Source organism: Hyperolius riggenbachi, chromosome 5, assembly GCF_040937935.1.
Source record: "Hyperolius riggenbachi isolate aHypRig1 chromosome 5, aHypRig1.pri, whole genome shotgun sequence".
Lineage (NCBI taxonomy): Eukaryota > Metazoa > Chordata > Amphibia > Anura > Hyperoliidae > Hyperolius > Hyperolius riggenbachi.
The window spans coordinates 340220339-340244828 of NC_090650.1; the positions used below are offsets into that span (position 1 = coordinate 340220339).

At 43.3% G+C, this 24490-nt stretch overlaps 1 protein-coding gene across 1 annotated transcript in view; it reads left to right on the forward strand.

The window, feature by feature from the left end:
- The window catches only part of LOC137517731 (aquaporin-4-like), a 114337-nt gene that overhangs the window by 35641 nt on the left and 54206 nt on the right, over nucleotides 1–24490 (forward strand). The window lies entirely within an intron of this gene.

Consider the following 24490-nt stretch of genomic DNA (forward strand, 5'->3'; position numbering starts at 1 on the left):
TTCTATTACAACTGGCTTCAATTTTTTAAAGAGAATCTGTACTCTAATATTCTTCCACTAAAAAGCATACCATTCTATTCCTTATTTTCTCCTGTGCCCCTCTGTGCTGTTTCTGCCACTCTCTGCTGCAATCCTGGCTTGTAATTAACAGTTTTAGGCAGTGTTTACAAACAAACTAACCAGCTTGTGATAGGCTCACATAAACAGAGTGTGTGAGTCATACAGAGTGTGCAGGGGGCCTGTAGAGAGTGTGTATCGCTTCTATCCAATCACAAGCAGCCCTGCACATTCCACACATTCAAGCCTTAGCCCGACAGACACGACTGAGGAAAGGAGATAAGATTTATTACAGAGACAGTGCAATTAGGAAAGGCTGCAGTAAGCCAGAGCACATTAGAACAGGCATAGGAACTTATAGGATAGAAGAACTAAGGCTGAAAAATGTGTTACAGAGTCTCTTTAAAGGTTTCCAAAGTATGAGAGCTTCCTGTATGCAGAAAAAAAAAACAAGGGTATAGAAATGGATGTATATGACAATACAGACATTGGAACAAAATATTGAAGCAGAAGACAGTATGATAGTAGTAGTGAGAAATGCACAGTGACTAATTAACAAAATACGGCATTTTCCAAGAGACTAAAAGGAGAGAGCCCTGCCCTTGTGGGCTTACAGTCAAGGGCTCCAGTCAAGGGCTGAAGAGCAGCCGCAATGGAGCTTCCTACTGTACGTCGGGTTTCGGTTGGCAGACAGTGCAGACAGGTCCTCTTCACTCTCACTTCCATTGCAGTGTAACTGCTGTTCAGCCAATAACCTAGCAGCTCCCCATGCCTGTCACAAGTCGGGAGCTGCTATGTGATTGGCTCCATGGCACACTGAAAATGAAGTACGAGGAGGGAAGAGGACCTGTCTCCCACCAGAATGAGGTGCAGTATAGCTCCGTTGCTGTGCTACTCTGCATAATATAGGAAAGGAGGGGGTGGGTGTCGCTAGCACATGCCAAACACAGTGGGGGAGGGGAGAGGCCCCGGCCTGTCAAAATGTTGTGGTGGGAGCCCAGGACAGTTACCATAAGTTACACCTGTTACAGTATACAGGAATTGGGAAGGAACAAGAGGTGGTGAAATACAAAAGGTTTACATCCAGGGTTGCTGTATTTGTGGATTATCTCCTTGATTAGATTATATGCTAGTCTGAAAAGGTGTGTTTTATTGGTGCACTTGAAAGTTAAAAGATTTGCAGAGAGATAGATGTGTTTTGGAAGGGAATTCTAGAGGAGGGAAGAGGCTTGTGAGAAATCCTGTGTATGCGAATGGGACCCATATGCAATTCACTTTTTCTCCAGAGTTTTCTCCTAGTTGATATTTTAACACCTTGTCAATAAAACAACTTTAAAAGCACCAGCAAAAAAACATCAGCAACCAAGAAAATATTTAAAATACATTTTTACTTTGTCACCCCCATTTTTCAGTACTTTTTCAATTGCCAAGTGCTGAAAAGTAATTTTAAAAAGGAAAAGTAATTTTAAAGAGAAGATGAAAAATGATCTCCTAAGAGAAAACTCATGAGAAAAAAGGGATTGAATGAAGGCCTTAGGACCATATCCTATTCATTTTTCTCCAAGTACATAACTTCAGACCTTACCAATAAAGTACCTTCAAAACTCCAGGGAAGAAAATACTCAAAATAAGGTTGATAGTACTTTTATACCTACTTTTTAGCACTTTTTCAGTGGCCGAGTGCTGAAAAGTTATTCTTTAGCTAAGGTGTATTATAGTCAAATACTTTAATGGAACATCAAGGAAAGCAACGACAGACTGCTGTTTCGGCCTATCCCAGGCCTTTGTCAAGTTGTCAAGTTGCACAAAGTTTATATCACTTTGTGCAACTTGACAAAGGCCTGGGATAGGCCGAAACAGCAGTCTGTCGTTGCTTTCCTTGATGTTTCATTAAAGTATTTGAGCTATAATACACCATTGTGGTGGCGGTCCTTTGCTGGAATTCTACTGTTACGACCCCTTTGGTACTGGGGTGGGCAGTGGCGTAGCTAAGGAGCTGTGGGCCCCGGTGCAAGTTTTACATGGGGCCCCCCCAAGCACTCTATACATAACAATTGATTTGGCGCACCAAAACCTGCCAAAGACAACCACAGAGTCAGAGTTGCAAGAAGGAGATGGGGAACAGTGTTTTAAGGATTACTACTATTCAAAGCATCTATAAAAGTGATTATTACCAGCACAGGACCAACAGAGAGCTAATACTGTGATGAAGGGTGGACCCTTTGGGGCCCCTCTGGCCCAAGGGCCCCGATGCGGTCGCTACCTCTGCACCCCCTATTGCTACGCCCCTGGGGGTGGGACCTTGGCACACATTCATTCTTTGCATTGGTGCTCCTGGATCCATTTTGAACACATTCTTTAGCTAAGATGAAAACTACTCCCTGGGAGAAAACTTAGGAGAAAATGTTAATCGGATAAGGGCCATAGTGTCACAAGAAACATAGTGGTCAGCACACCAAGTCAATTCGCCAGCATGCTGTTACAGTCAACAATGCTTCTGGGGCCAGAGGAACTTAATTTTCAAGGCACATAGGAACAGCTGTTATTGTTAATTTTTTGTTGTTGTTGGGGGTGGGGGGGGGGGGGGGAGAGTAATAATTATTCTACAGGAGGTTGTTTTTTATGAAAAAAAATCACTGCCACAAGGGGGTATGCTTGCCTCATGTAGCACTATGTGCAATAGGTCTTCTTCACAAGTCAAATCAAAATAATTTGGTAAGATATATTTCAATAGACAATAATTATACAGTCAGAAGTTGCCATACAGAATGTGTCCGAGTACCATGGACACTCATCCCAAGTTCAGTATAAGAGTTTCACCGTGCTGTTGCGCTCAGTCCCTACTTTCTTTAGGCTGCTGACTATACACAGAGACGAGTCCCAGTCACAATTGTAAGCTACACAATAGCCGCGCCAGTATCCGTATCAGTTCTTGCGATCCAAGATCCTTTTTATGTACGCAGCTCTTTACTTGGGGGCCATTGGGAGCTTATTAAAACGTTTTTACGCTATGAGAGATTCCTTGATGTTTTTAAGGTTCCACAGCATGGATGTTTTATGATACGCAATACTGCCAAGAATTCCTCTGGTGAACAGGGAAAGCAAGGGGGGGGGGGGGGAGGGAGGGGTTGATCCCCATCTAGCCCGGGTGATAGTAATCTTTGCCCTCACGCAGTGTGTGTTTATGCACAAGGGTGTCACTGATGAGGCAATACTCACTATGAGAAGTCTTTGGTGTAAGGCTTGGTGGTGTATTCTCCACAGTCAGCATGCAACGCATGAGCTGACGTGGAGGAGGTACACACACTAGCACAAGGAAACAGGCTATCCCTAGTATAGTGGAGGGGAGGACTGACTCCAAAAGGAGATTGTGGCGCACAGAGCCGGTGCAGATCCGACAGCCACAAACAATGCTTTCGCTATAACGTCTCAGCGCAAAGTAGCGCTGAGCGCATAAACCAGAACTGAGGAGATCAGGACAGGTAGACAGAATGAACGCTTGCTAGCTAGCCGCTACTTAGTGACAGCAAGCGTCCACAACAAGACAGACTGGAATGAGGCAGCCAATGCGTTGCAGCGATGGCGTGCCTCACAAAGACAGGACAGGATAGTCAGGAAATAGCAGGATCAAGATAGATGAACGTAACACAGACAAATATACAATAAGTATGATTTCCTAGCGTATTACAATTACAGCTATCAATGAAACTATTTGTAACGTCTGACTAACATATGTATATATCGGCAATGAACCAATATATGACATAAGCAGGAACACTGACTTAGGACTGGAACAATACAGGGAACAGGACTCAGAAGGATTCGCTATCTCTTCGCAGAGATGAACGCAATCCACAAACGGTAACAGGACAGGATTCAGAAGGATTCGTTATCTCCTCGCAGAGATGAACGCAATCCACAAACAGGACCAGGAACAGGATAACTAGCTCAGCACGGGTGATCAACGTGCTAGAACTGACTAACTGAACACAGGATATAAACAGTTCGTGTACGTATATATCAGCGTCACTGATGTATCAACGTAACACGAATACAAGGAAAATAATAAACGTGCTGGTATGCATATATATGGGCAATGAACCAATATATGATGCAAAACCAGCAAAGTATCTTTAGAACAAGAAACACGATCGAGGGCTGAAGCGACAGCAAGACAGGCTTAAACTGAAGCTATGAAAACCCAAGGAAACCCTGCAGGAAGCAGATCTTTATACTGAGGTCATCCAATGGGAGCAGACATGCAGATTCCCACACAGGTGAATGATAATCAGTCACAAGCTGACAGCAGGGAAAGGCAGACAAAGCTATGCAGCTTGCATGGAAAGAGATCAGAACTGCCTGAGCTGCAGCACTACTACTTCCAGCAATGCCTGCTGCAGCAGCGATCATGACATTTGGTTTGTTGTGCTTATATTTTTAAGGCTCTTGGATCGCAAGAACTGATTCAGTATAAGAGTACCTGTGTTATTGGTCCTCAGAAAAAAAAAAAAAAAAACTTATAAAAGATATGGTAGAATGTACTTTATTTTTTTTTTTTTACAAGGTGTGGACTAAGTATTGTGAATTGTATGTTTTTGTTTTTGTTTTTTAGGTTTTATCTCTTTAATGCGTCTGCTATGTCTTTTACGAACCTTAAAACTTTAACCACTAGACAAACTCACATACATGAATATAGCCCGGCACCAGTTTATTACTATTATTCATGATGATTATGATTTAATGTAATCTTCTCTGGTGCTGTATAGAGTAAGAAACGAACATGGGTATATAAACATACAGAAATTGGTTCAGAATGCAGAGTTAGTGGACAACATAAATGTTAGAAGAATTAAATACATAGACGCGCTCAATAGTCAGTCCTTACAAGGGTCTTTATATGTAAGAAGGTCTAAATTGGGGGCCAATATAATAAGAAGCGCAGTCATGAAAAAACCGCATGATAGTGAGGTAGTATAATAAAGAGCTTTGTATTGAAGAGAGCTATAATTGTGGGAACTATAATAAGAAACACCAACACAGGTTACTGTAATAGAAAGCACTAGGTAAGTAGGTAATATCGTTTGAAATGACGGCGTGCAGTTCAATATATATAAAACATTTTTGTGCAAATGTTAGCAGTTAAACATAGAAGACATCACTTCCGCCTGGAGTATGTTTCAATGGGTACTCTCATATGTGCAATCTAGCCGTTTGTATGGAAAATTGATTGACTGATCCCTGCAAAGATTCTGCCTTGGTGTGTAATATAGTTGGAAGAAAACTGGAATGTAATGTTGGTGATCTCGATATTACCAGTATGATAACCACATTGGTCTGTGATTTCTAATCCTTCTCTATTTCTTGGTCTGGTGCTCTCTTATGACATTGCTGTTCTTAAAAGGGCCCAGTCTGTGTAGCGACAGATATTTAAGTTTCTCTGAGGTGTTTGCGTTAATTCTTTTCTTTTGTTCTAGTAGTTATCATCTCTGTGTGGTCATGTAGAGTTCTAATAACATACAGTTTGTGTTTCGGGGGATTGTGGGAGTCAATCAGATCTGATCTAGTTTTTAGGTAGATTTCTGTGTCTATGTATGCCTTCCCATGACAGTACAATAAGGCTCATTTTCTGTGTTCTCCATGTTCCTGTGTGAACCTGTTGAATTTATGTGTTCTGTAAAAAAATGTATAATTAAAGGACAACTGATCGAGTAGTATACGGAGGCTGCCATATTTATTTCCTTTTAAATAATACCAGTTGCCTGGCAGACCTGCTAGTCTATTCGGCTGCAGGAATGTCTGAATCTCACCAGAAACAAGCATGCAGATAATCTTATTGGATCTAACAATAATGTCAGAAACTCCTGATATGCTGCATGTTTGTTCAGGCTAAATGGCTAAAAGTATTAGAGGCAGAGGATCAGCAGGGCTGCCAGGTAACCTGCATTGTTTAAAAGGAAAGAAATATGGCAGCCCCCATATCCCTCTCGCTTCAGTTGCTCTTTAACATATTTAGATTTTAACATTTGCATCATACCTGTATCTGAACCAGTGAATTTAAGTCATTACCTTGAATGACTTTATTGAGGTGCTTGAGATCTCTTTTTCCCATATGGTAGTATTGACTTAACCTTTTAAGCACCACGGGCTTCCCCCCACCAGTGACCTGGCTATTTTTTACAAATTAGGGCTCTGCAGCTTTAACTGTGTGCTGCAGAGCCGTACATGTCAGCAGACATATGAAGCCCCCCTTTTTCTGCCCACCAACAGAGCTTTCTGTTGGTGGGCTCTGATCATCGCTGTGCTGTTTATGTATTTATCTTTTTTAAAAATAAAGTTTACTTTTTTTTTTTTACTTATTTTTATATCCCCCTCCCTCCTTCCCCCCGCCAGCCAATCATAGCGATCGGCTCTCATAGACATCAGCCTATGAGAGCCGATCGCTCTCTGAGCCTCCCAGGGGGACAGCCAAGTGTCATGGCTGTTTCCAGTACAGCGCTACCGTAGATTGCAGAGCTGTACAGTGTAAATAGACGGCGGTTTCACCGTGTAACAGGCTCCCAGCAGCGATCACCGCTGGGAGACTAATGACAGAGCTGAGCTCGCTCACGCGATCCCCTGCAATTTCCACCCCAGGACTTCACGCTAATTGGCGCTAAGCGGTCAGCAAGTAGTTGATACAGCAGGGAATACTCACAAAACATGTCTGATCCTGTTTTGTTTTTTGCTAAATATTCGATTCTCTATAAAGTTAAATTCTCTACTAGGCTGTACAGGAGAGATAAGCCAACTACTGCCTCTTCTTTTTAAACTGTTTTTAATTACTTTATTATTTTTGGGCGCCTCCACTCACCAGTTTGTTACTGTTACACCTCTGTAAGGAGATGTTTTTTAGCACGCCCCCATTGGGAGCAAATTATTTTATCAGGATCAAGACCGACGAGGGTATTTGCAACCTGAATATTGCAAGTATTAGAAAATTGATATAAGAAAATATCTTGGTGTTAATGGCCTATTACAATAATTGGCTGCTGGTTTTCTTGTCTGCTTTGTGTTTTCCTAGTCCTGGCGTTTCCTGGACCCGTCACCATGCTAGCTTGAATGTGTTTAGATATCATTTTGAGACACTTGTGATCCCACGATGCATCCACTGTGATCCCACTCCTTACCAAATTTTTCAAAATGTGGCGCTCTATGAGAGTATATTACATTTTTGAAGTTTTGAAAAATTTGTTAACGTAAACCTGAAAGGTAAAAAGGTCCCAATTTAGGTAATGGACCCAGAGGTTTCCCCCCTCCCCCTCCTCCTTGCTGTTCCTGCGTTGAGACCCCTGCAAACTCGTTGACGAGGCTTTTCCCGCCAGAGCCCGACTTGCAGCTTTGTGCTACTGCGCAGGCGCGATATATTTATTTCTGCGCAGTGCAGGCAAGTTCCGTGGTACTTTGGGGGTCCCCGTGCTGGAACAGAGGGATGGAGAGGGATGGGGGAAGCCGCTATGGCATACATGTCAAACTCCGGCCTGCGGGCCAGATCTAGCCCTCAGAGCCATTCAATTTGACCCTCAAGGGGTTTCCCCACTTTGCATTATGTTTGGCCCACTCAAGAAAACCAGGACAGCTATATACACTAGGGAACTGTATAGGGGAGGGTGGGGGCCACTAGACATCAGGGAACTGTATAGGGAAGGGATGACCACTAGACAGCAGGGAACTGTATAAGGAAGGGAGGACCACCACTAGATACCAAGGAACTGTATAGGAGTGGGAGGGGGGCAATTAGACACCATAGAACTTTATAAGGTGCGAGGAGACTTTGAGGTTGCCCCACGGCTAGTTCCCCGTGTTCAATTTCGGCCCACTTTGTATCTGAATTTGACACCCCTGCTCTATAGGAACCGTATGCTTCCCTCTCCAGAGGTAAGTAGCTACATTTTTAGTTTAGTTTCTCCCAGAATTGCTTTAGAGGTTAGGTTAAAGGCCCATACTCACGAGTGACATTTGTCGCCGCAACACGCGGCGCGCGCGTGTTGCGGCGACAGGTCGCCCGTGAGTATGGGCCGCCGCACGCGCGCGCACCCCGAACTGTCGCCCGTCGCTCATGTCGCCAGGCGATTGAAACTTTCAATCGCATGGCGACAGTCGCCGCTGCCCCCCCGCCGCAACTGTCGCTAGTCCGCGTGAGTACGCGGACTAGCGACAGCAACCTCCATGTAGGTACATGGAGCTTCCGGCGGGGGGAGGAGGAACGTCAGCGACAGCTTCCGCCTTGCCGCTGGTCCCTCTTCCGCGTGTGTACGCGGAGGGACCTGGCGAGAAGCTGTCGCCGGCCTGTCGCCCACACGCTCACGTGTGCTGGCGACAGGCCACATTTCTCGCCCGTGAGTATGGGCCTTTAGGCACAGAGGAAGCCATAGAGATTAAACATTAACTTGCACATAATAGTGTCATTTAGCTAGACTGTTGGCTAAAGGAGATTCCCTTTATTTATATCATTTCTAGGGATCTATTTCACTTGTTAGAACTTAAGAAGTTATTGTGCAAGTTGAAACCCCTTTTAGGTCACAAAAAGGTATCCAAGTTTTGTTTTCGTTTTTTTTTTTTTTTTTGTATTTTGTATATACCACATCCTGGATAAATGAGAACTTTCACAGAAATACAATGAAAATGATTGAGATTGAGAACCAGCAATTAGCAGGCACACATATTCCACAGGGAATGTGACTCTTCATAAACAAGAACTGTTCCATAGCAACATGGTACGCAGTAACGGTCTGTAAGATGGCATATCCTTCACACAGGTATAATAAAGCAGGGATTTTTTTTTGTCATTTAAATAATATTTCTTATTGAAAAAGAGAATTTCTTTGATTGCTTGTTATTAATTTACAAAAGTAACATTGCTGTTGCTTTAACAACTCGTATTTCCTGTAGGAGGAAATGCGTATGTGTGCGTGTGTGTATGTTTATATATATGTATGTATGTATGTATATATATATATATATATATATATATATATATATATATATATATACAGTATATATATATATATATATATATATATATATATATATATATATATATATAAAACACTGTCATGAAAATCTTAAAATGTAAAATACATGTAAATATATACAGATAAGAAGTACGTTTCTCCCAAAGTGAGCCATAAATTACTTTTCTCCTAGGTAGTAGAAAATCTGACAGAACTGACAGGTTTTGGACTTGCCCATCTCCTCATGGGGTATTCTGAGGGTTTTCTTTATTTTCAAAAGCACTTAGTGAATAGCAGTTTCTACGTCCAACTGGCAAAAAAAGTGTCCAGCAGGCATGGAGCCTGCCCAGAATCTTTGTATAAATCTTTTTCAAGGAGTGTCTTTACAAAGAATAAAGGCTATGCTGAGAATCCCCCATGGAGAGATGGATTAGCCCATAACCTGTCGGTTCTGTCAGATTTCTACTACCTACTGTAAGTGACAGCAACACAGTAGAAGAGTAATTTATGGCTCATATTTCTCTGGAAGAAGCATGCTTCTTATTTGTAAGTGTTTACATATGCTGTGTTTTTTGGACTATAAGACTCACCTTTTCTCCCCCAAAAGTGGAGAAAAAAAGTCACTGCGTCTTCTAGTCCAAATGCAGGGAGTTCCTGACTTGTGAGCGCCCACCAATACAAACCTCCTACCCACCGCAATGTCGGGGACTCCCTGTACTGTGGCCATGCAGAGGAGGACACAGGGGGACACAAAGGAGCATAGAGGAGGACTGAGGCGGACAGAGGCGTGATTTTCATGACAGTGATCCTTTAAAGACCATTCTACTTCCAGGTGGTACAGCTTCACAGTCCCCACCTGGGTCATATCAGGGATACAATACCATTTGTACACCCACAGACAAATGCACACATCCATCTTTAATAAATTTAGTACAGGCTCTGTTTTTATTAGTTTTGAAACATAATTAGATATTAATAGATGGTAATATTCAAAATATCACTAATTACATACATATAGGCTGCTGAATTAATATGGACCTAGTTCACAGTGGTCAGTTGCATTGCAGAATTGTTTGCATGTCAACTCGCTGCCCATACAATTCTATGGGCCTGTTCACAGTATTGTGTTGTAATGGATCGCATTATGCTAACTCTCTGCATGAAGGCTTTGTATTAAAGTCTACAGTATGTCCAGTCTCCAGTTCACACTCATTATATCGCGTGCACTGTTGTAAGCACCCTAAAATACTTTTAGTACAATTACGAATAATACATTAGAGTAATTGTATCTTACCGCCTTCAAGGTACAAACCACATGAGGTAGATAAAATATGCACATAAGACAACGCATTTTATGAGAGCTGTCCCGTTTCCTCAGGCCAATACAAAGTACTAGGGATGGGACGAATCCACAATTTCTTCGAATCCGAATCCGGATCCGAATCTAAAAAGGTTCTCGAATATCTCGAACCTTTCGAATCCCGAATCTAACGAATCCTGCACATAAAAATTGTGCGATCCGTGGTATAGTTGCCCGCAGTATAGGTACCCAGGCATAGGTAGCGAGGTAAAGGTGCCTTCAGTATAGCTAGCTAGGTATGGGTGCCTTCAATATTGGTAGCTTTCAGTATAGGTAGCAAGGTATAGGGGCCTTCAGTATAGGTAGCAGGGTTTATGGGACTTCAGTATAGGTAGCAGGGTATATGGGCCTTCAGTATAGGTAGCAGGGTATATGGGCCTTCAGTATAGGTAGCAGGGTATATGGGCCTTCAGTATAGGTAGCAGGGTATATGGGCCTTCAGTATAGGTAGCAGGGTATATGGGCCTTCAGTATAGGTAGCAGGGTATATGGGCCTTCAGTATAGGTAGCAGGGTATATGGGCCTTCAGTATAGGTAGCAGGGTATATGGGCCTTCAGTATAGGTAGCAGGGTATATGGGCCTTCAGTATCGGTTGCAGGGTACATGTGCCTTCAGTATCGGTAGCAAGGTATAGGGGCCTTCAGTATAGATAGCACAGTACATGTGCTTTCAGTATTGGTAGGTAACTAGGTATAGGGGCCTTCAGTATAGGTAGCTAGGTATAGGGGCCTTCAGTATAGGTAGTAAGGTACATGTGCCTTCAGTGTAGGTAGGTAGGTAGGTAGGTAGGTAAAGGGACCTTCAGTATAGGTAGCAGGGTATAGGGCCTTAAGTATAGGTAGGTATGTAGGTAGGTAGGTATAGGGGCCTTTAGGTAGGTAGGTAGGTAAAGGGACCTTCAGTATAGGTAGCAGGGTATAGGGCCTTAAGTATAGGTAAGTATGTAGGTAGGCAGGTATAGGTGCCTTTAGGTAGGTAGGTAGGTACGTATAGGGGGCCTGTAGGTAGGTAGGTAGGTAGGTATTGAGGCCTGTAGGTAGGTATAGTGGCCTGTAGGTAGGTATAGGGGCCTTTAGGTAGGTAGGTAGGTATAGGGGCCTTTAGGTAGGTAGGTAGGTACGTATAGGGGGCCTTTAGGTAGGTATAGGGGGCCTTTAGGTAGGTGGGTATAGCGGCCTGTAGGTAGGTAGGTAGGTATAGCAGCCTGTAGGTAGGTAAGGATAGTGGCCGGTAGGTAGGTAGGTAGGTATAGTGGCCTGTAGGTAGGTAGGTAGGTAGGTATAGCAGCCTGTAGGTAGGTAGGTAGGTATAGCAGCCTGTAGGTAGGTAAGGATAGTGGCCGGTAGGTAGGTAGGTAGGTATAGTGGCCTGTAGGTAGGTATAGTTGCCTGTAGGTAGGTATAGTGTCCGGTAGGTAGGTAGGTATAGGTGCCTTTAGGTAGGTAGGTATGTATAGGGGGCCTGTAGGTAGGTGGGTAGGTAGGTAGGTATTGAGGCCTGTAGGTAGGTATAGTGGCCTGTAGGTAGGTAGGTAGGTATAGGGGCCATTAGGTAGGTAGGTAGGTATAGGGGCCTTTAGGTAGGTAGGTATAGGGGCCTTTAGGTAGGTATAGGGGCCTTTAGGTAGGTATAGGGGCCTTTAGGTAGGCAGGTAGGTGCGTATAGGGGGCCTTTAGGTAGGTATAGGGGCCTGTAGGTAGGTAGGTATAGCGGCCTGTAGGTAGGTAGGGATAGTGGTAGGTAGGTAGGTAGGTAGATAGATAGAACCCCCCTCCCCCGCCAACCCCCCACGGCCCCCTCCGTCCCCCGTGCCTCCTCCGTCCCCCGTGCCTCCTCCGCTCACCCCTGCATAATCTACTCACCTTTCCCGTGGAGCGCAGAGCAGCAGACCTCTTCGTTACTTCCCTGTTCCCTCTAGTGGCCGGACCGGCTCTTACTAATGATGTCATTGTATGAGCCGGTCACTAGGGGGAACCAGGAAGTCGGCGAGAGGTCTGCCGCTCTGCTCTCCGCTATGGATAGGTGAGTGGATGCGGGCAGGGGGGCGAGCGGAGGAGGCGCGGGGGGGTCGGAGGAGGTCGGAGGAGGACGAGTGCGAGCGGCGGATGCGCGGCGATGCGGCGTCGGGATTCGGCGGATTCGTATAGTGGAAAATGGCGTCGGGATTCGAATCCACGAATCTCGAATATTTCCTAATATTCGAGGGATTCGTGGATTCGCCGGATTCGTCGTCCCACCCCTACAAAGTACCTATTACAAAACCATATAGGTATATGTTCTGCTAGCCCAATATAACTTAATTTAGTTTGCATTGTGCTGGTTCTACCTGACATAACAAACCAAAGCTTATTCAGTTCCCAACCTCTGCATTGTGTGTCTACGCCCCTATGGACTTCACTTTAGCACCAGGGGCGCAGATACGCCCCCCCCCCCCCCCCGTGTCCCCCCTGTGCACCCCTCCAATGGCTACCCCCCCCCCCCCCCACACACACACACACACACAGCTCCCGCAACCACCCCGTGGCCCTCCCTCTGCAGCAGAGTACTGATCAGTACTTACTGATCACAGTGCCAGTGCAGTGAATGATGATTTGGCATCAATGAGATGTCGTTTTCATTCATAGCTCTTCACTACTTCCTGTGTGCTGCTCAGAACACAGGCTAGTATGGGGGCATCTAGTGCCCCCCCCCCCCCCCAAAAAAAAAAAATACACCTAAAAATGTTAATGAATAAAAAAAACTTTAAGTCCATATTCACATTGTGTTCCGCTCGCATTAGTTTTCACGTTGGGCTTTTTTTGAAGCAATTTTTCTTTGATTCCCGGCGCTTGGGTGGGCACTGCTTTTTTGTGAAAAGCACTTTTCTAAGCACTTTTCTGAAGCGTTTTTTAATGCACTCCCTGACACAAGTCAGGAAGTGAACCTTTTGACCCGGAAAATAATAAATACAATGTATTTATTCTTAAAAACGTGAACACAATAGCTGTACAAAGCAATTTCTGAGTGTTTGGTTTTTTCCTACATCTTCCTTGGAAGCAAAATTGCCCCAAAAATGGTCAAGGCACCGATTTGCTGCACGCACAGCGCACGAACCGCGCTGATATGAACCTTCTCATAGAGATTCATTGCACAAGCGTTTTGTGGGTAATTTTAAGAATTGGCTGCGCTTGAAAAAAGGCTGAAAACGCCTCTAGTGTGAACGAGCCCTAACCCCTCTATTTCTTCCCTCCTTCCTATATAACTTTAGTTATTGTTGTTGTTTTTTTTTTTTTTTTAAATGACAACATAAAATCATAAATGGTTACCTTAAGGACTTTTTTTTATATGTATGTCATGAGGGTATATCACTACTAGTTTTGCAAATTAGTGCTTATAATTATTGATTTAGAAAGAAAGAAATGTGAATGGAAAAAATACACCTTTATTTCCCAATAAAATATTGTTGCGATACATTGTACTAGGGACACAATTTAAGCATTGTAATAACTTGGACAAATGGGCAAATAGAATGTGTCATTTTTATATATTTTGTATTTTAAAACTATAATGGCTGAAAACTGAGAAGTAATGATTTTTTCATTTTTTTTTCTTATTACTCCCTTTAAAAATGCAGCAAAAATAAAATAATTCTTAGCAAAAAGTACCACCCAAAGAAAGCATAATTTGTGGCAAAAATCGATGTATAGAAGATCACCTTGGTGTCATAAGTAGCGTTAAAATTATTGGCAAATGAATGGGAGGAGTGTCAAATGAGAAAATTGCTCTGGTTTTTAAAGGACAACTAAAGTGAGAAGAATATAGAGGCTACCATATTTATTTCCTTTTAAACAATACCTGTTGCCTGGCAGCCCTGTTGATCTATTTGGCTGCTGCATGTTAGCTCAGGGTCTATGGCTAAAAGTATTAGGCTGCTGCATGCTAGCTCAGGTTCTATGGCTAAAAGTATTAGAGGTAGTGGATCAGCAGGGCTGCCAGGTAACTGGTATTGCTTAAAAGGAAATCAATATGGCAGCTTCCATATCCCTCTTACTTCAGTTGTCGTTTAAGGGGAAATAACCTGTATTGAATAAGAGGTTGAAAACAATCAGTTTAAATTCAGGCATTGCAATGCACACACACATTCAAAATTAAAAAATAGTCCATAAAAACCTAAATTATATAAACCTAAATTATGTAAAACAAGAAGAATCTTGTCACACTGGCCAAATAAACAAGGAAGTTATCTAAAAAGCCAACTCCCTATTTTCTTAAGTAATTATACATAAAAATTTTCATATGCTTATTACGGAAATATGAAATATGCCTGAATTTAAACTGATTGTTTTTAGGCATTGGTTTATTATGTCAATTAGAAAAAGCGCAGTGCAAACTAAGTTATGTTATTGTGGGCTAGAAGAACATATACCTATATGTTTATGTTATAGACACTTTGGGCTCGATTCACAAAGCGGTGATAACTCAGTTATCATGCCTAAAAGACTTTAGGCGTGATAACCTTTGCACCAGCAAAGTTATCACCGCTTTGTGCTCTAACTCGCGCGAAGTTTCCGCGCGTATGCGCGTACGCGCGCGCGCAAAGTCCCATAGGGCTTAATGGGAGCTTCGCGCGAAGCGGGGGGCGCTGCGCGCGGAAAATTCGCACGAGTTTCTTCTTATCATGCCTAAACTGAGTTTAGGCGTGATAAAGAAGTTTTCACAGGCGTGCAAAGTGTTTGCACCGCTTTGTGAATCAAGCCCTTTGGCTTCAATTCATCAAGCATTACCGCATTCGGTAATGCTGAAAACAGCTGACTTTACCAAGCACTTAGGAAAATGTAAATTCATCAAGGCTGTTACCGCATGAAAATCTCAAATTACCGAGCAGTGAGGTAAATTACCGACTTGTGTGGGAAATACCTCAGTAAATGTCAATTCATCAATGTTACAGCATTCGGTAACACACAGAATCATGTGCTGTGATTACCTCCAGCGGTAACCAGCTTCGAATGCCTTCCCTGTGGATATCCCTCTCACTGATAGCATCAGAGAGCCAATGGGGACAGTTCTCTCTCCTCTGCAAACCCCAGTCTCCTCCGTGATAGGAAGCGCAGGCCCTGCAGGAGGGTCTACAGGTCTTTCTAAAAACATTAGCATATTGTGATAAAGTTCATTATTTTCTGTAATGTACTGATAAACATTAGACTTTCATATATCTTAGATTCATTACACACAACTGAAGTAGTTCAAGCCTTTTATTGTTTTAATGTTGATGATTTTGGCATACAGCTCATGAAAACCCAAAACTCCTATCTCAAAAAATTAGCATATCATGAAAAGGTTCTCTAAACGAGCTATTAACCTAATCATCTGAATCAACTAATTAACTTTAAGCGCCTGCAAAAGATTCCTGAGGCTTTTAAAAACTCCCAGCCTGGTTCATTACTCAAAACCGCAATCATGGGTAAGACTGCTGACCTGACTGCTGTCCAGAAGGCCATCATTTACCCCCTTAAGCAAGAGGGTAAGACACAGAAAGAAATTTCTGAACAAATAGGCTGTTCCCAGAATGCTGTATCAAGGCACCTCAGTGGGAAGTCTGTGGGAAGGAAAAAGTGTGACAGAAAACGCTGCACAACGAGAAGACGTGACCGGACCCTGAGGAAGATTGTGGAGAATGACAGATTCCAGACCTTGGGGGACCTGCGGAAGCAGTGGACTGAGTCTGGAGTAGAAACATCCAGAGCCACCGTGTACAGGCGTGTGCAGGAAATGGGCTACAGGTGCTGCGTTCCCCAGGTCAAGCCACTTTTGAACCAGAAACAGCGGCAGAAGCGCCTGACCTGGGCTACAGAGAGGCAGCACTGGACTGTTGCTCAGTGGTCCAAAGTACATTTTTCGGATGAAAGCAACTTTTGCATGTCATTTGGAAATCAAGGTGCCAGAGTCTGGAGGAAGACTGGGGAGAGGGAAATGCCAAAATGCCTGAAGTCCAGTGTCAAGTACCCACAGTCAGTGATGGTCTGGGGTGCCATGTCAGCTGCTGGTATTGGTCCACTGTGTTTTATCAAGGGCAGGGTCAATGCATTCTTAGAAGGAAAGCAGTAAAAATGTAACTCTTTCCTTCTAAGAATGCTTGCCTCGTGAATAAAACAACAACTTTAATCGTAATGTTAGATGCTAGCAGGACACAGCTACAACTCCTGGCTGCTCCGTGCTGCTGCCACAATGCGGCGCAGAGCTGAAAGCTGGTAACCACAGCAACGGACAGCAATAGGTGTCCGTGTCCTTGCCAGCAGCGGTGAAGGGGCCTCGGCAGGCAGCATTAGGATCTGTGAAGTGCGGTGACGTCACGCGGCTCATATGAGCTGAAGAACTGCACGAGAGTGCAGTTACAAGGTGGAGGATCCTATTTCTAACGTCTCAAGGGGGAAATATAATGCCACCCCAAACAGCTGATTTAGCTGCCTCCTACAGCATAATGGTATTGTCTAAATCGGCGTCAGTAAATGTTTCTTCTGAAGTGGCTCCCTTGCTACAAATAGGTAATGCCAGTGTACTAATTACATTTGTTCAGCCACTAAACGTGTTTAAAGTATTACTCCACTTGTACATAACTTATATGTAATGAAGTAAAAAGGACTATTTTCGCAATACTGCCCCTTTAAGGCCGCTATCGTAGCATCCTGGGCCTCCATAACACCTGAGCAGTGCCACAGGCTGATTGCCTCTATTCCACGCCGCATTGAAGCAGTCATTTCTGCAAAAGGATTCCCGACCAAATATTGAGTGCATAACTGAACATAATTATTTGAAGGTTGACTTTTTTTGTTTTAAAAACACTTTTCTTTTATTGGTCGGATGAAATATGCTAATTTTTTGAGATAGGAATTTGGGGTTTTCATGAGCTGTATTCCAAAATCATCAATATTAAAACAATAAAAGGCTTGAACTACTTCAGTTGTGTGTAATGAATCTAAAATATATGGAAGTCTAATGTTTATCAGTACATTACAGAAAACAATGAACTTTATCACAATATGCTAATTTTTTTAGAAGGGCCTGTAGTTTCCCCCTCCCCCCTCCCCCCCCCCCCCCAGGCAGCGAGCAGAGAGAAAAGGTCAAAAGATGTTTTTCTGCCACCTTTCGGCAGTGTAACCCCTTCAGTTCCTGCTTGAATTGCAGTGGAGCTAGTGGGAACTAGTGGGAAAAATCAAATAAGCAGGGCATGTGTAATGCCCTGCTTATCATCAGTCTACCAGACCGTCATCAGCCTACCAGCGACGATCGCCGCTATGAGACTGTTAGACAGCAAATGACATTGATTTACATTGTACAGCGCTGCGATCTACAGCAGCGCTGTACTGGAGACAGCCGTGTCTCTCGGCTGCCCCTGGAGAGGCTCCGATTGCGATTCTCTTTCATAGGCTGCTGCCTATGAAAGAGGATCGCTGTGATTGGCTGGCGGGGGAGGGAGGGACGGGGGAAAAAAGAAAAATAGATATTCTTATTTAAAAAAAATACAAATAAATTAAGAAAAAAATAAACATAGCACCAGCGATCAGAGCCCCCCCAACAGAAAGCTTGGTTGCTGGGCAGAAAGGGGGGGGAGGGAGAATCATTTGTGTTGTTGTATGGCTCTGAAGCTAGCAGTTAATTGCTGAATCTAGTCTGTGTTCTTCAGGCTCAATTCCTTTTCTCCTATGTTGCTGTCACTTACAGTAGGTAGTAGAAATCTGACAGAAGCGACAGGTTTTGGACTAGCCCATCTCCTCATAGGGGAAAAGACATACTTCTCATTTTTATATGTTTGCACATATTTTAAATTTTACAATTTGTCGCCATAGTGCCCCTTTAAGAATTCATGCGGTATTTCATTATTCTAATGGTGCCCATACATGGTACAATTTTTTCATTTTTTCCGATTAGATCATTTCATTTGATTACTCTGTTAGATCAAATATACAGATTTTTCCAACATCTCCGATTGGATTTTTATTGAAAAACGGGATAATCTTTCATTTTTCTTGATCGAAGAAAAAAAGATTATTTGAAACTTTCATACGAGTCCATAGTTTTAGTTGAAAAAAATGGGAAAAGTGAACATTTTTATTGTATTGTGTATGGGCACCACAACATGTCTGATCTGATTTTTATCGAAAAAAATGGGATAATCATTCCTTTTTCTTGATCGAAAAAAAAAAAAGATTCTTCTTGATTTGATCGTTTTGGTCAATTAACCACTTAAGCCCACAGAGTTGAAATTTTTTTGCATCTGAGCAACTTTCACCTCACATTAATTTGCCAATAACTTTATCACTACTCGGCACAATGAATGGATCTACATCTTCTTTTTTCCGCCACCAATTAGGTTTTATGTGGGTGATACAATTTGCTGAAAATTAATTTATTCTAAATCAATTTTAACAGGAATACTAAGAAAGAAATGGAAAAAAATCATTATTTCTCTCAGCTTTTGGCCATTATAGTTTGAAATTCATACATGCTACCGTAATTAAAACCCATGTACTTTATTTGCCAATTTGTCCTGCTTATTACACCATTTAAATTATGTCCCTATCACAATGTATGGCGCCGATATTTTATTTGGAAGTAAAGGTGCAATTTTTCAATTTGCGTCCATCACTATTTACAAGCCCATAATTTTTAATTTTTATAATTAATATATTAATATACTCCTTTAACATGCATATTTATAAAGTTCAGACCCTTAGGTAACTATTTATGTTTTTTTTTATTTTTATTATTGTACATTTTTTTTTTTTAAATTAAAAATTGTATGTGGGTAATTCTTGGTGTGGGAGGTAAACAGGTAATTTTTAATGTAAAAAGTGTGTATGTGTAATGTAAAATGTACTGTATGTGGGTGTAGCTTTACTCTTTGGCCACAAGATGGCCACAGTCAAAAAGTCCTGGGAGCGATCGAGCTCGCTCCCAGGAAGAAGTTTGTAGCAGGGGAACTTTTTGAGCTCAGAAAAGCCGCAGCGCCTGAAGAGACGCTGTCGGCTTTTCTCCGGGGGGGGGGGGGGGGGGGGGGGTCCGATCAGTGAAAGGGATTTATAATCCCTTTCATTGATCGATGAGCTAACGGCCAGCAGCGGGGGCGCGCACGGGGGGCCCTCGGGAGCATGCCAGATGGGCTAAAGTGGTTAACCTGTTTAAGACCGCGTCACGCCAGTGGGCGTGGCCGCGACGACAGCCCCAGGACCACCTAACGCCGATTGGCGTAAAGTCCTGGGGCTGTAATTTGCATGAGATTGCGCGCACGCTGCGCGCGCAACTCATGCTCGGAGGGTGGAGCTCCGCCCCCTCTTCAGTCTCTGAGCTGCTATTGCCGCTCGGGAGACTGTTAGACGGCGTGATCGCCGTCTATTTACACTGTGCAGCGCTGCGATCAGCAGCAGCGCTGCACTGGGGACAGCCGTGTGACACGGCTGTTCCCCTGGGGGACAAGAGAGCAATCGGCTCTCATAGGCAGAAGTGGGGAGGGAGGGAAGGGTTTTAAAGAGACAGGGTAGAAAAAACAAAACAAACAAACAATAATATTTATTTAAAAAAAATAAACATGGAGGGAGTGATCAGACCCCACTAACAGAGAGCTCTGTAGGTGGGGAGAAAAGGGGGGGGGGGGGATCACTTGTGTGCTGTGTTGTGCGGCCCTGCAGCTTGGCCTTAAAGCTGCAGTGGCCAATTTTACTCAAAATGGCCTGGTCACTAGGGGGGTTTAGCCCTGCAGTCCTCAAGAGGTTAAACGAGAAAATTGAACGTTTTTATTGTACCATGTATGGGCACCATAAGGCTTTATGTGGTATTACTCCCTTATTGCAGTACAAAGAAAATGGAGCCAGCTGCATTTTATGTTAGGAACACACCATACAATTTTGTGTTAGATGGTTCGATAGATAATTTCCGACATGTCCGATATTATTTTAGATCGTTTTTCTGGTCGATTTCTCAAAGAAGTGAATGGAAATTGATAGGAAAAGTTAAGAGAATCGAGCGGGAAATCGACCGGAAAAAAACATCCTGTGTTCCTAGCATTCATTAACATTTCTTATCAGTTGCATTTCTTAAATCCACAAAATATGGTCAATGAAATGCAAATAATTACAAGTTATTGCAGTATGATACAAATGTTCTATGCGATTTTATGCTTCTTGCAAATGGACCAAACAAATCCTACCGAGGTTGAATTTGATTGGTCAATTTTCAAGCTGAATACATTTGCAGAGCATCAGTGTGCCCATCAGACAGGGCTGTTTATGCACTTTCTGATTTCACTGCATATCGCATGCTGAGCTTTGTTGCTGAAATTTGATCAGCATTGCAGCGGTGTGCTCAGGCCCTACAGATTCATACATACTCATTCAGACTGTCGCCCTGCGGGGATCTGCAGTAATTGGATGAACATCACTATAATCTTTAAGGCTTTGTTCCCATTGCATTCCACTCGCGTGTCCGTCTGCGTTGGGCTTTTTTAGAGGTGATTTTTTTTCCCCTCTCCCGATGCTTGGGTGGGCGATGCGGTTTTGTTAAAAGCACTTTTCTAAGCCCTTTTCCAGAATGTTTTTTTAATTCACTCCCTGACGCAAGTCAGGAAGTGAACTCTTTGACCCGGAAAAGAATAAATGCGATGTATTTATTCTTAAAAACGCGAACGCAATAGCTGCACAAAGCGATTTTGTGAGCATTTCGCATTTTTCCTATACCTTCCATTGGGACGGAATTGCCTCAAAAGTGGCCCATGCACCAGTTATCTGAGCGCATCGGAAACAAACCGCTCAGATGTGAACTTTGTCATAGAGAAACATTGCACAAGCGCTTTCGGGGCGATTTTGAAAATCGCCAGCGCTTAAAAAATCTCAAAAACACCCCCAGTCCTCAGAGCTGTCCTTGGTGGAAATATTCTTGTAGAAGTTACACAGACCCTTCTCCTTCTCTGCCACCTTCTCTGCAGCCTTCTAAAAATGTACAAAACATGCTCAAAAGGTTTAATTTCCATATAACTATTCTCTCTCTCCACAGGTGAGGTAAAATAAGAACAAGTTGAGAGTGGTGATAAATTAGAACAGGTTTAGGACCCTGACACACCAAATAGCGTTTTGTGGGTGTTTTTTTTTTTTTTTTTTAAACGCCTCTTTTGCTGTAATTTTACCTTGATTTTAATGTAAGTTAATGGAGTCATTCTTTTGGTGTGTCAGGGCCCTTTCAGTACCTACTCACTAAAGAGTTCAAGGCAAGACTCCCTATCACCGCAGGGTGGCCTCTTGAGCGTGTCTCAGTGGCTGCAGCTCTTGAGCGCTTTGAGTCCCACAGGAGAAAAGCGCTATACAAATGTTTGGATTATTATTATTAGCACTTGACAGAGCATTAGTGAATTGACACACATGCTTTATTTTATGAATTTCATCTGTCATTTATGAATATCATATGTAATTTATGAATATCATATGTAATTTATGAATTTTGTCTGTAATTTATGAATGCTGTCTGTATTTTAAGAATGGTCTTTATTTTACCACCGCAGGTGGCAAAATGAAAAATAAACAGCTTAGCGAATTCACCTCGGTCATAAATCATATACAAATGAGCAAATGCCCTGGAAATGATAATATCATCACCACTGAAAACGTTTAGTGAATTGAGCCCATTGTAACATGCACATTTCACTTAATGTAAGCTTTGGTTTTTTTATGCTTTCATGATGTGCTCAGTCATTGCTGTCAAGTTTTCAAAGACTTTACTTTAACCACTTAAGGACCAGGGCTTTCTGCAGTGATCGGTGCTGCGTGGGCTCTCCAGCCCGCAGCACCGATCAGGATTGAGCCTTGGCGATCAGACTTCCCCCCTTTTTTCCCCACTAAGGGGATGTCCTGCTGGGGGGGTATGATCGCCCCCGGCTGTTTGTGATCTGCGGGGGGGGGGGGAGGCTCTTCAAATCCCCACTCCGCAGCGTTTTCGGCGCTCCCTCCTTCCCCTTACCTCCCTTTCCCTCCATGGGCAGCGCCGTGTGATGTAAACAGCGGGGATTTCTTCCCCGCCTGTTTACAGTTCGCTGGCGAGCCGCGATCGGCGGCTCTCCGGCTGTTCACGGAGACAGCCTCCGTGAACTGGCATGGAAAGGCGACCCGCCGACGCCTATCAGCGTTAGGCGGTCATTAAGTGGTTAAAGCATTGACTTATACTTACAGAGGAGCTTTAGTGAAAAGGGGAAAAATAAATCAATACATTGCAAAATGAGAAGTAAAAAAATAGAAGAGAGAGAGAGATTAAGAAATTATTGATATTCAGCATGTAATTTGTTCATGTTGTTTGATCCACAATCAGCCTGCACATAATCATCTTTACTACTGGAAGACATGAAAAAAAAACAGGCTGCACCAACTGTCATTATAACCACACCCCCTAACAATACGATAGACCAAAAGGTTGCTTTTCGTTTTATAGATATCCATATGTACAGAGGGAAATACTAGTTGCTTGGTAGTTGGAGCTGTCTCTGTGTTGTTACAAGCTGTTCCCTGCAGTGAGGGCAATACAATAGTAAGAGGCATCCCGACCAGGGATGCTCACAATTTCGAATTCGGATGAAATTCGAATAGGGTTATTCGAATTTCATCCTGCTAATTGCAGCACCTGTGCGGGTGGGCGAGGGGGGTTAATCTTACCCATCAGCCGTCTGGTTTGCTCATCCCTCGGCGCCTCCCGCGCTGCGTTCCAATCCAGCGGTCACGTGATTACAAACTCTTCCTCCATCCGGGTTGAAGGAAGAAGTGTATAGTCACGTGACGCCAGATTGGAACGCAGCGTGGGAGGCGCCGAGGGACGAGGGAACCAGATGGCTGATGGGTAACATTAACCCCCCCTCGCCCACCCGCACAGGTGCTGCAATTAGCAGGATGAAATTCGAATAACCCTATTCGCATTTAATTCGAATTTGTGAGTATCCCTCCTCCTGACATTCCTTTAGAATGTACATGTTTGTTATACTGCCTCTGCCCGCTTTCAATCTGTCTTTTAGTCTTTCTTAACATTTTATTTTATTGCCACAGCTTACATGAACTTCCAATACACATTTACACATGCCATGCTTAGGTGATTTCCCCACTTGCTTCTCTTTGCTCTTCAAACAGGAACCTAAAAGGTTAAATGTCTGAAGTGAGGCATGGGAAACCTCTTTTGTTCCTTTCTTTCTGCTCCCCTGCCTGGGGGGTAGAAAAGCTTGTTCCTCCCGTTCTCTCTGCTCCCCTGCCTGGGGGGTAGAAAAGCTTGTTCCTCCCGAGAAGCCTTTGCAACTTCTCAACATCCGATCAGTAGGACTTGCAGGAGACAGGGGCGGTACCTATTGGCTCTCTGCTCTTGTTGGTAATGGGGATATCCACATGGAAGGCATTCAAAGCTGGTTTTCGACAGATAAAAGCTGCTGGTAATTAACATGTTCCTGGGCCTTACTGCATGTTCTGATCTTCATGAACTGACATATGTTGAAGGTGTTTACCTCACAAATCGGTAAGCTACCTCACTGTGTGATGATTTCAGTTTGCCATGTGGTAACAGCCTTGATGAATTGACATTTTCCTAAATGTCAATTCATAGTGAGTGTGATTTTCCACAGTAGTTAATTTATTGAAAAAAGTGGTGTGCAACATTATGCAGCAGGTTCTATTTTTTTACCCGCATGTAAACAAAACATTTTGATGTGAATGAGGCCATTGACTTACATTGGTTGTAAGTTCTAATGCGACTTCTACACTGCTTCCTATCCCTGAGCAGATGTTCGCAACGCTTCAACCCACAATGAGACTTTTTTTATAATTATCATTTAACTAGTTAACCGCTACAGGTTTTTTCTCAAGAACAGTGCAAATTTCACCTTTCAGCGGGTGTCCCTGTCACTCACTAGCTAACGGGGGTCCCTGTCACTCACTAACTGGGGTCCCTGTCACTCACTATCTAACGGGGGTCCCTGTCACTCACTATCTAATGGGGGTCCCTGTCACTCCCTATCTAACGGGGGTCCCTGTCACTCACTAACTGGGGTCCCTGTCACTCACTAACTGGGGTCCCTGTCACTCTCTAACTGGG